Genomic DNA, 12,976 nt, shown 5'->3' on the forward strand with positions numbered 1-12,976 from the left:
TTCTAACATTATAGGATTGTTTTTCTTAATTATATCAATGAAATTAAATTTTTCTGTATTTAGAGCAATCTGCATTAATAACACCTAATATAAATTCTGTCCAGGCCATCCTATATACTTCAATAGTCACTCATGATGGCAATTTCAAGTATACTACAGCGTCTTCAGTAAACAGTAGCACATTGCTACAGATCATATCCGACAGCTTATGTATCTAGGGAACAAATTCAGTCCTATCACACTTCCACGGACACAATTCTTTTGTCTCTGATGAACACTATCCGTACAGGAAAACGCACTGTGTCCTATTACTTGAAAATTAGTCTTTCCTTTGCAAAAAAATCAAGTCCAAGGAAATCGGTACGCCATTTAGGACTTCAGTCGATAAGTAGTTGAATGGCTCTCGGCAAATATGTTACAAGTAGCTGAAGCATTCCTAATGAAAATTAAGTGTGGATAGTTCCTCATTATTTTGGTAAGCACGCAGTCTGATTACCCGCCGTTTTCATCCCAATCTGTTGGACAATTGAGGAATTACGTTCATGTACAGCATAAAAATATAGTTATTTAAGCTACGCATTACCAAAGCAAAATTATTGATTGGCACATTTGCACAAAAGATAAAGTTAATTTAGTCGCCGTAAAAGCAGTTTAGTACGACAGTATGCTCTAAATAATATTTTCGGTTCACTTACCGGAAGTGGTGATAAATTGTCGAATGATTCCGGGAAGTTCTACAGTCTCAGTCGCACTACACAATAATCAATTCCTTGCCTCTGCCATCAATGTGGTTCCCTTATTATTTTCTTTCTTTCTACTTCTTCTCTATGAGCCGATGTTCACTTCTAGGAGAGCTAAGGGTGTCTTACTATCTACTGTATTTTTTATAAATAGTAGGACACATTTTTACCTTGTTAAGTTGCACTTGTTCCAGGCGTTCCCGTTTTATCGCACGTATCCCCAGCTCATCTTCAACTCCATTATTTTTTTCTCAAATGGTTGGTTGAAGATGTCTCAGTCGTTCCATAATACTGACCCCCACACGTACCACTAAGGTTGCTAAATTGTCTAAATCTCATAGGCATGCACCAATTCTGGGAGAAAAGGTTTCTGCAATTCTAGGGCTGCGTTTATTCATAAGTTATACGTCTTCTCCAACCTAACAAATAGCCGTAACGGTGCTATGGGTATCTTACGACCATGATGATTTTTTTCCTTGCGTTGGTGAACATGTCATTGAGCGGAAAAAACAAGAAACCATTTGTCAAGGTGATTATATGGATTGTAGTCCTGTATGAAACTGAAAGGTAGGTACTATTGAAGCCAGACAGAAAGTCCTTAGATGTGGTGGAAGTGTGGGTTTGGAGGAGGGTGACGAAGACAAGGTGGACAGAAAGAAAACCAATGAGGAAATTGTAAAAGAGTTTAATGTACGCAGAAACCTCATACAACTTAAAAGAAAATTGTGAAAATTTGAGACACAAATCAGAAAGATATATTGGAAGGAAAAATTATGGGCAATGAAATCAGTGAGAGGCCAAGAAAGAAAGCAGTCGAAGGTGTGCTGGAAGTAATGAAATGTCGAATTTATCAAGAAACAAAGAGGGTAGCACGGAACTGGGAAGAATGATTTCAGCGACTGGACATTGCCTTTAGAAGATGATTACCCTGATGTTGTTGCTGATGATAATGATGAGGTGATACGTGAACAACGTTTCGTCAAAATTTCTCCAGATGTTCGGTAGATTTTACACCCACACCAACGAAGACACTATCATCTTCTGAGGATGTCAAAATGGTTTGTCGAAACTAGTCAAGAAGCTAATTTACTAAAAATCTGTGCAGCTGACGACTGATTATTTCTATTCTTAAAACGTACTTCACAGTTGCTGATTGACAGCCATGAATAAAATCTTAACACTACAGTTCCTCAGGTTTCTGAGTACCACAGTAGTTTTTTCAGGGAATAGTGAAACTCCGAGAGGTTCTAGAGTTGTATTTTCATTTATAAATGTCACTTTCTTCCATCGTTATAAACTTTGTTACTAGTGACAGGAAATTTATAGTCATGCTTGACCTTGCCCAGCGTTTACTGGACTACAACCTGAAAAACTCCCGTTGCAATCGATGTACTCATAGTGTGCAGCGAACGTGACGTTCCTCAGCTGCATAATCTCCTGTCTGGCATTGACAGTTCCGAACAGAGGACGGCGCGTGATGGATGAATACAGTAAGTGCACAAACGTCGGCCGGAATAAGCGATGTGCGCCGGCCAGAGAGAATGAGGTCGCCGAAGCGTCCCGAGCCATTCCGAGGTACGCGGGGCGCATGCCATCGGTGGCTGACTAGCAAATCAATGCCGCTGCCGCCGCCGTCGCATCAAAAATGGATGCGAGACTTGCGCTGCGCGTCACGTTGACACGCGAGACGTGTCCTCTGCGGCGGCCGCGTTTGCCGCGGCACAAGAGGTAATCATTACGTATAATTAAACATGATTCTTTGATCAAAGGCCGGCAGGGTGACGGCAGCCGAGCACGGGTGGATAGAGGGTGGCTGGAAAGGGGTATAGCGCCGTTCGGGACGCCGTGCGCGGCGGGAGGGGTTATTAAATCTCTCAGTGCATTACGGGTCCTTTGACCTTTGATTAAGCTGGCGGCGCAGCGCGTCAGGCGCATACGAATGTCACGCGGGTGGCCCGCCTGTCAGGGGCCTCCACTCACGACCCGCCGTCTGCACTCGCCTCTGACGCCTACGCGTGACTGGACCTTGAGGTTGACCCGACGCTTTGGTAACCCGATAGCGGTGCGTGCAGTTTCCCTGCCTCGTAGAGTAGCGCTGTGGCTAAGGTCAATCCGTATGTGACGCCGATCGTCGTACGCAGAATTGTTAAAATATTTCCGTTAACAGTGCAAAGGTGCGAAGGCACGGTAAATTGCCTTCTTTGTAGTCGCCTTTGGCCGAACTCTGTTTCGCAACAGAAAGTGAATGACCGACGCACTGAATATTTTTTTCTTCCCATTTTTTGTTAGATGACACTGGACGAACCTACAATAGTTTCGACTGTTATTAGTCATCATCAGAATTAAAAGTACAGAAAAGACAAAAAGAAAATTAAGTAAACAAGATAAATTAGGATAAGTGTGTTCACCGGTTAGTCTGGTGTATTCTCTCTTAATTAGATTTTATTCAATTATGTGTTTTTCCATGACGCACAAAGGTTAACACGAGAGCTCTCACTTGCTTGACGTGGCAGAATCTGTCGTCCAGGCCCATGTTCACTCCTGCAACGCACAACTCCAACGCAAGAGCCCTCCTGCAGATCGCGTAACCTGTCAACGTTTGTTAGTTAATTCCAAATTTTTATTTTATGTTCCTTTACTGTGTATTTACCCCCCTGCGGATTCGGGGGTAAGAATAGGCCCACGGTATTCCTGCCTGTCGTAAGAGGCGACTAAAAGGAGTCTCAACTCTTTCGGCCTTTAATATGATGGTCCCCTAAGGGGTTTGACCACCACCTTTCCAAATTTTCCGTTAGTGCGTACCATTTGGGGAAGGACGCCTTACGTGGTGCATCTTAAATCCCTCTTGCCCTAAGATCTGGCACACCCGATATTGTCATGGAGTTGGATTTACATCAAGCTTCCGGCCACATCCGCTGCAGTGTGTTCCGGATAGCATACATTCCCTCCTTTGTGCACTTCCATCTTTGCCCTCGTGATGTACATGGATATTTCGACACCCGACATCCAGCATGGTAGCCAGTCCGTTGTGGTGGGGTCGTCATGTACCCTCTTGGTGGTAGCCCCCTGACTACACAGGGATCGCACTGCTGATGCCTGAGCTGCTACCTCCCCACGTATGCCGAGGAGTAGATGAATATCCCTCTGGGGCATCGGGAGTCCCGGCAAAGGCCATCCTGCCAGGTGGTCTTTGCTGTCGCTTGGTGGCGCCCGTGGGGAGAGCCCCTGGTCGGAGTGGGTGGCATCAGGGCGGATGACCCGCAATGAAGCGTGGTACATCATCTCTCGCTGGTGGGCCTCCACCAGCAGTCTCTAAGCGATCGAGGTCTAACCTCAATGGAAAGAAATTTGATCAGAGATCGTTTCCTTCCCTGGCCACTCCATGGGAGGAACGTATGGCTAAAGAAGGCAGTGGAGATTATGCACCCCGGTACCTCGTGTGTACGCGAGTTGATGGGGAATCGTTTATGTCGACCAAGCCCCAGTTTTTTGTGGAGCATTTAGAGGACAAGTTCGGGGAGGTGGAGGGCTTGTCCAAAATGTGCTCTGGGTCGGTTCTCATCAAAACAGCATCCTCTGCCCAGTCACAGAGGTTGCTCACTTGTGACAAGTTGGGAGATGTTTCCGTCACCATCACTCCCCATAAAAGTTTAAACATGGTCCAGGGTATTATATTCCACAGGGATCTTCTACTGCAGTCCAACGATGAACTACGCGCCAATCTAGAACGACGGGGAGTCCGTCCGGCGCATCCATCGGGGGCCGAGGGATAATCAGGTAGCCACCGGTGCCTTCATCTTGGCCTTCGAAGGTGACGTTTTACCCGAAAAGGTCAAGGTGATGGTTTACCACTGTGATGTAAAACCATATATCCCTCCTCCGATGCGGTGTTTTAAATGCTGGCTTTTTGGCACATGTCATGCCGCTGTACTTCCGGCATCACATGTCGAGTTTGTGGACGTCCTACGCATCCCAATACTTCATGTGCTCCGCCTCCCATCTGTGTTAACTGCGAAGAACACCATTCCCCCTGCTCGCCGGACTGTAGGATCTTCCAGAAAGAACGGAAGATAATGGAATATAAAACCCTGGACCGCCTGACCTACTCTGAGGCTAGGCGGAAATATGAGAGGCTCCATCCTGTGCCAATGACGTCAACGTACGCCGCTGCTGCAACGACGGTTCTTCCATCTCCTGTGTCGTCCCGTACGGTTAGTTCTGGGATTGGTCAGAATCCAACAGCCCCCTTGATTGTGGGGGGCACTTCACACCCTGTTGCTCCTGCTCCATCTTCTTCAGGAGCAACACCCTCTCAACCATCAGGGACATCAGCTCCCCCTTCCCAGCCGGAGAAGCGTAAGACTTCTTCGGCTACTCTCGCCAGGAAGGGATCCCTTGGGGACCTCCCTTCGCAAGTTCCGACCAGTGGAAAAGCGGACACCTCCAAGTGGCTGAAACAACCACCAGTCCCTGGTCGTAGGGCCTCACGGTCGTCGTCCGTCCCTGAGACTGACCAAGTGAAGCCCATGAAGCCTGAACCACCGAAAGCACAGCGCGACAAGCAGAAAAAGAAGAAAGTCCCCAAAACCAACGACATTGCGGTGGCACCCGTCCCACCACTTCCTACAAGCTCTGCGTCTGAGGACGAGGTGGAGATTCTGGCGTCCGCTGAGGACCTCGATCTCGCCGGTCCCTCAGACGCCATGGATAGCGCTAGCACTGGTGCTCAATTGGAGGCAGCAGGTGACCCAGTGGCGTAATTTGCCTTCCAAGTCCCGTCACGCCTTTCTCAGACATGGACAATACCATCCTCCAGTGGAACTGCAGCGGTTTCTTCCACCATCTAGCTGAGCTCCGACAGCTTATCAGCCTTCACCCTTTCTTCTGCATTGCTATTCAGGAAACTTGGTTTCCAGCAATGCGAACCCCCGCCCTCCATGGCTATCGGGGTTATTATAAGAACCGGGCAGCTTATGAAAGGGTGTCTGGTGGCGTCTGCATATATGTCCTTAACTCTCTTCACAGCGAGTCTGTACCTCTACAAACAGCTTTAGAGGCTGTCGCTGTTCGGGTGTGGACGCCACAGGCTGTTACCGTCTGCAGTCTTTACCTTCCACCGGATGGTGCTGTCGCGCAGCATGTCCTGGCTGCTCTGATAGCCCAATTGCCGCCACCTTTCTTGTTACTGGGCGACTTCAACGCCCATAACCCTCTGTGGGGTGGGTCAGTGGCGACAGGTCGAGGCGCCACCATTGAGCATTTATTGGCACAGCTCGATCTTTCGCTTTTAAATGATGGTACCTTCACACACTTCAGCGTGGCGCATGGCACGTACTCCGCCATCGACCTTTCGATCTGCAGCCCTTGCCTCTTACCATCTGTCCAATGGAGAGTGCATGACGACCTGTGTGGTAGTGACCACTTTCCGATATTTCTGTCACTGCCACAGCGTCAGTTTTCTCTGCGCCCTGCCAGGTGGGCTATGAATAGGGCTGATTGGGTCTTGTTTTCCTCCACTGCCGCTATTGAGCCTCTCTCTAGTGATGACATTGATGCGGTGGTTTAATCGGTCACCACCGGCATCCTTACTGCCGCCGAATCTTCCATTCCCCGTTCTTCTGGGTCCCCTCGGCGGCGGACTGTGCCTTGGTGGTCGCCTGAGATCGCTGAAGCGATTAAAGATCGCCGGCGGGCGCTCCAGCGTCACAAGCGACATCCCTGCGTTGAACACCTCGTCACCTTCAAACGGTTGCGTGCGCGGGCCCGCCGCCTTATCCGCCAAAGCAAGCAGGAGTGCTGGGAGCGGTATGTGTCCACCAGTGGCCTCCATGTCTCTCCATCGCAGGTCTGGGCCAAGATCCGACGCCTCCATGGCTATCGGACCCCTGTCAGCGTCCCTGCGCTCTCACTGAATGGAGCAGTTTGTACAGACTCCGACGCAATTACCAACAGCTTGGCAGAGCATTTTGCTCTGAATTCCGCTTCTTCCAATTACCCACTGGCCTTCCGCTCCATTAAAGAGCGAATGGTACGTCGGAGCCTTTCTTTTAGCACCCACCATTCAGAATCCTCCAATGCTCCATTCAGTGACTGGGAATTTCACAGTGCCCTTGCCGCTTGCCATGATACCGCTCCTAGGCCAGATCGCATCCACTGTCAGATGCTGAAACACCTTACCGTGGACTGCAAGCGACGCCTCCTCGCCCTTTACACAACCGTCTCTGGGATGAGAGTGGGTTTCAGTCGCAATGGCGGGAAAGCTTTGTCATCCCCGTTTTGAAACCGGGCAAGAGCTCTTTGTAGGTGGACAGCTACCGACCCATTAGCCTCACCAACGTTCTTTGCAAGCTTCTCGAACGGATGATGAGCCGGCGCTTGAATTGGGTACTGGAGACTCGGGGCCTTCTGGCTCCGTCTCAGGGTGGGTTCCGTAAAGGCCGCTCCGCCACTGACAATCTGGTGAGTCTGGAGTCGGCCTTTGCCCGCCGTCAGCACCTGGTCGCTGTCTTTTTCGACATGCGGAAGGCGTACGATACGACATAGCGTCATCACATACTTTCTACGCTTCATGGATGGGGTCTTCGAGGCCCTCTGCCGATCTTTATCCGAAACTTTTTGTCGTATCGTACCTTCCGAGGGCAAGTCGCGGCCTCTCATAGTTCCTCCCGAGTCCAGGAGAAAGGGGTATCACAGGGCCTGCCTGTTTTTAATCGCTATAAACGGGCTCGCTGCAGCGGTGGGAAATTCTGTCTCTGCTTCCCTGTATGCTGACGACTTCTGCCTTTACTACAGCTCTACTGGCATTGCAGCTGCTGTACGTCAGCTACAGGGCGCTATCCGCAAGGCGCAGTCTTGGGCTGTAGCGCATGGTTTTCAGTTTTCGGCTGCCAAGACCCGACCCGCGTTATGCATTTGTGCCGGCGCCGAATAGTCCATCCTGAGCCGCGGCTTTGTCTTGACGACGACCTTCTTGCTGTGGTGGAGACCCACAGGTTTTTGGGTGTAGTTTTTGATGCCCGGTTGACTTGGCTGCCTCATACTCGGCAGCTTAAACAGGCGTGTTGGCGGCATCTAAATGCTCTGCGACGTCTGAGACCCCTCTACTCTCCTACGGCTCTACCAGGCGTTAATCCAGTCTCGTCTGGATTATGGGAGCCTGGCTTATGGCTCAGCATCCCCATCTGCGCTGCGGGTACTGGACCCAATCCTGCACAGCGGAATACGCCTTGCGACTGGTGCTTTCCGGACCAGCCCAGTGGACAGCATACTTGCGGAGGCAGGTGTCCCTCCCTTGCGGTTAAGGTGCCAAAATTTACTGGCCGCTTATGCTGCCCATGTTTTTAGCTTGCCCGGGCATCCTAACTATCGTCTGCTATTCCCAGAGTCGCACGTCCATCTTCCAGAACGTCGACCCAGGGCTGGAAGTACGATCGCTGTCCGCGTCCGAGAGCTTCTCTCCGGGCATGGGGCTTTACCTCTTCCGCCTCCTTTCAGGGCACCTCTGCGTACACCCCCGTGGTGTGTGCCTCGCCCTCGCCTTCAGCTGTAATTGGCACAGAGCCCGAAGGACTCAGTCCCTCCGGAGGCCTTCCGCCGCCGCTTTCTTTCCCTCCTTGCAATGTATCAGGGCTCTGGCATTTACACTGCTGAGTTGGTCGCCATCTTTCGTACCCTAGAGTATATCCGCTCCTGCTCAGGTGAGTCCTTCGTGATCTGTAGCGATTCCCTGAGCGGTTTACGAGCTCTCAACCAGTGTTTCCCTCGTTCTCGTCTGGTGATGGCTATCCAGGAGTCCCTGCATACTCTTGCCCGTAGCGGCCGCTCTGTGGTCTTTGTGTGGACCCCAGGCCATGTTGGGATACCTGGCAACGAGAATGTTGACCGCCTGGCGAAAGAGGCCACCGGTAAACCATCTCTGTACGTTGGCCTCCCGGAGACTGATTTGCGAGCAGTCCTCCGCCGAAAAGTTTTTGCGCTCTCGGACGCTGAATGGCTCGATCTAACCACGCCCAATAAACTCCGTGCTATAAAGGACACGACGACTGTGTGGCGTTCCTCCATGCGAGCCAACCGCAGCGACTCCGTTGTCCTCTGTCGGCTCCGTATTGGCCACACCCGGGTGACGCACGGTTATTTATTGCGTCGTGAGGACCCACCTCTCTGTCGCTGCGTGGTGGTTTTGACGGTGGTGCACATTTTATTGTCTTCTCCGCTTTTAGCTCTGCTCAGGCAGACCTTTGCGCTGCCTGATACGCTCCCTGCCCTTTTAACGGATGACCCTGCTATGGCTGACTTAGTTTTACGTTTTATTCGGGCAGGGGGTTTTTATCATTTAATCTGAGTGTTTCTGTTTTATTTTATTGTTTTGTGTTGATTCTGGCCTTTGGCCTACGATTTTAAACTGAGTTTTTAATGTGTTCTCGGTGGTTGGCTTTTCCATTTTTATATCTATGGTCGGCCAACCACCGTCACGCTCTGTGTGGTTTTAACTTGTTTTGTCTGTTCTTTGTCTGAGTTTTTCTTGTCCTGTGTCGTCTGTTGTCTCCATTACTCGTTTTTACTCTGTGTTGGTGTTTTAAAGTTTTGGAACAAGGGACCGATGACCGTTGCTGTCTGGTCTCTTCAACCCACAAACCAACCAACTGCGTATTTAGAAATTATGATTTTACTTATGCTGCCTTTCTTTGTTCTTTTATATTTGCCACACCTAACGGTGTGTCGCAGTTGATACATCTGGTAGCACTAACTAATCTGCCCTTCCTTGTTCCACTTGCGAATGGCGCGTGGGAAGAATGATTGTCAGTAAGCCTCCGTATTAGCTCTAATTTTTCGCATGTTCTTGTCGTGATCATAGATGTGGGAGGACGTGAAATGTTGACCAACTATTCTAGGAAAATGCTCTCTCGAAATTTCAATAGTTAACCTCTCCGTAATGCACAACGCCTCTCTTGTAAGGTATGCCGCTGGAGTTTATGTAGCATATCTCTACCGCTCTGTCTCAAATTAATGAACCCGTGATGAAATGCGCCGTTCTTCGTTGGATCTTCTCCATCTGTTCCATCAGTCACATCTGGTAGGGGTCCCAGATTGATGAAAAATACTCAAGAGTCGGTCGAGCAAGCACCTTCTAAGCCAGTTCCTCCGTGGATTAGCTACATTTCCTTAATATTCTTTCTGGATCTAAGTCTGGCATCTGCTTTTGTTTTATGTGGTTACTCCACTTAAGGTCGCTGGGGATACTTACTCCTAGATATTTTATGGTGGATACCTTCCCAGAAATTTGTCTTCAATAGTGAAGTTGTACAGGAGTGGAATGTATGCACAATATGTGACATTTATTCACGTTCTGGATCAAATACCAATGTCTGCTCGTTTCTGCAGGTCATTCTGAAAATCTATACAGTCTTCTGGTGATGGTACTTTCTTACAGACTATCACATAATTAGCAAACAGCCTAGAACAGCTTCCGACACATTCTGTTAGATCATTTACCTATATTGTGAACAGTAATAGTTCTATTAAACGTCCCTGGGATATTCCCGAAGCTACCTTTACATCTGTCTATTTTGTTCCGTTAAGAATGACGTGTTGAGTTCTGCCTGCTAGGAAGTCATGAAACCAGTAGAGAATCTGGTCGGATATTTGGTAAGCTTGTATTTTTTTCGCTAAAAGTCAAAGTCAAAGTGGGATGGTGTCAAATGCCTTCGTGAAGTCAAAGAACATGGTATCAACCTGAGCGCCGGTATCTACAGCGCTGTGGATCTCGCAGAGGAACAGAGCGAGATGAGTCTTCCAAGATCTGCGTTCGCGAAATCCATGTTGATTTTTATATAGGAGATTTTCGTTCTCCAAATGCATCATAGTTGTTAAGAATAAAAATATTCCATACTTATACGACAGATTGACGTCAACGTTGTAGCCGTATAATGGTGTGCAGGTGTGCATCTGTCCTACGACCTTTCTCGAAAATGTGAATGACCTGTGCTTTTTTTCCAGTCACTAGGTATCCTTCGTGGCCCCTGAGATTTACGATAAACTGCTGTTAGAAGGGTAGGAAGTTCTTTCGCATAATCTGTGTAGAATCTCATACGATATCATCTGGTCCTGGCGTCTTTCCACTACTAAGCGGGTGTATTTCCTTTCCAGTTATGCGATGTGTTGCAGTAATTGTTTATCTCAGTTTCTTTAAATACTGCAAATTGTGATTGATGATATGTAAAGAATGGAAATTACGATTTCCTTACATTTTTTAAACGTGTGCAACTTGGCTTCTACTGGCGTATCGCATATTCAAGCAACCCCTTGTTGCAGTACTGAAGCACAGGCAAGGTTAATGTGCACGGAAAATCCGGCTGAGATGTAAAATTTGTTTTCTGTTATTTCACTTTCACATATATAATCTACCATGATTTAGCTGACCCGCAAAGTTCTTTTCATATGAGTAACATCCCGTGCTGTAGCTGGGAAAAGAACGGAACAAGCGGAAAAATTCTCCTATCGGAGCTCTACAAAGGTGAATATGCTCCTGTTTAAAAGACTGACTGAAAAGTCGAGTAGCAGTTGCCTCATACTACCTGCCTTAGTGCTTTTAAAATTTTTCCCTAAAATTTTGCCACACGAACCATTCCATAGTTTAGCTTACTTCTCATGTGCATTTTCTTTTGTAACAAATAGTACATTATCATGAACTATCTTACTACTTTAAAAAAGAAATTTTACCCCTTTTCGTATTGGTGCGTCATATTTTTTATGTTATTGCGCCTATTGTTGTAATTTTTTTATCATAACATTATATTTTTGCGTGCATATTTTGATGAATTTTAGGTCACAAGTATCCTAGCCCCAATTATTAAAATCGATCGCATGCAATTCAGGTACATGAAAATAATCACTTTCAACCAAAAAGTAATTACAGCTGCTGATATTTGTAAATATATAGGGTGATACCGGCATGACGAAGGCTGTTATCCGAAAATTAATAATCCCTGCGGATATACACGAATACATATACGTATCTGCGCAGACGTGTAGCTGCGCGGGATTAGCCGAGCGGTCTAAGGCGCTGCAGTCCTGGACTGTGCGGCTGGTCCCGGTGGAGGTTCGAGTCCTCCCTCGGGCATGGGTGTGTGTGTGTGTTTGTCCTTAGGATAATTTAGGTTAAGTAGTGTGTAAACTAAGGGACTGATGACCTTAGTAGTTAAGTCGCACAAGACTTCACACACATTTGAACATTTTTTTTTTTTTTTTTTTTGCAGACGTGTAGCTGTCCTTCATCCACAACGTTGTTAAGTCACGGGCATATTTTCACCTATTTCCACCATTATTCACCCACAAACACTAAGCTGCCAATCACTGAAATTAAACAGCCATAAAAGATAGTAAACAATGACAATTTAATAAGAGGAATACGTGGTAAAAGTGTATGTGATTCAGCGGTACACAAGAAGTGAAGAGTAGTAGAAAGATAACCGTCATCCGCGACAATATTGGCTGGATATCAAGTCAAACCGAGATCTGATGACAAATATGGATGCATCATTGCACGCTGCCGAAACTCTCGCAAGGGTTCGTCAACCGTGCTAGATGACGAGTGGAGGTGGAATGCTAGTCTCCCGGCACTCCATAACAAAAATATTCCAGTGGACCAGAAATCAGTAACTCATGCTGGCCAGAGCAACAGTGGATCACCGCTTATAGAGGATGTAACAAAAAAATGTATGGCCAAACTTTCAGTTAATATTCCTTACACTTAGTGGAATAAATTGTGTCAAATGGACAAGTATGGAAACGCTTTATTCCAGTGTTGAATCTCAGTTTCTGTTTCCCTTCATAATCAAATTAATCATGGGAAAAACACTGAAACACAACATAGTAGCGTTACGTGTAACGTCCTCTTGCATGAAAAATTCAACTATCCTCTTGTGAACTTTAAAATCTTCTCGGCGTATTGAATGTTCACACAAATTTCGGGCTTGCAGCCGGTCGTCGATTAATTCATTGTACGTTATTTCGACTGGGCACCTGCCCTTCGTCTTCAGGTGAGCCATCGAAGACTTACTCCGTTCTGGCCTACGTAGCGCGTTGCGAGTATTCTGCACATGTCTCAAAATTCTAGTTGACAGACGGACCACACTTGGGGCGTCAGCGCCCTCGCTGTTGGAACAGCGAAACTCAGCTGTCTGTGTTACCGCTCGCCGCTTGTTTGCCTTTCTTGGATGTCTTGGCAAACCAAAAGA

Source organism: Schistocerca piceifrons, chromosome 3 (assembly GCF_021461385.2).
Source record: "Schistocerca piceifrons isolate TAMUIC-IGC-003096 chromosome 3, iqSchPice1.1, whole genome shotgun sequence".
In the NCBI taxonomy this organism is placed as follows: domain Eukaryota; kingdom Metazoa; phylum Arthropoda; class Insecta; order Orthoptera; family Acrididae; genus Schistocerca; species Schistocerca piceifrons.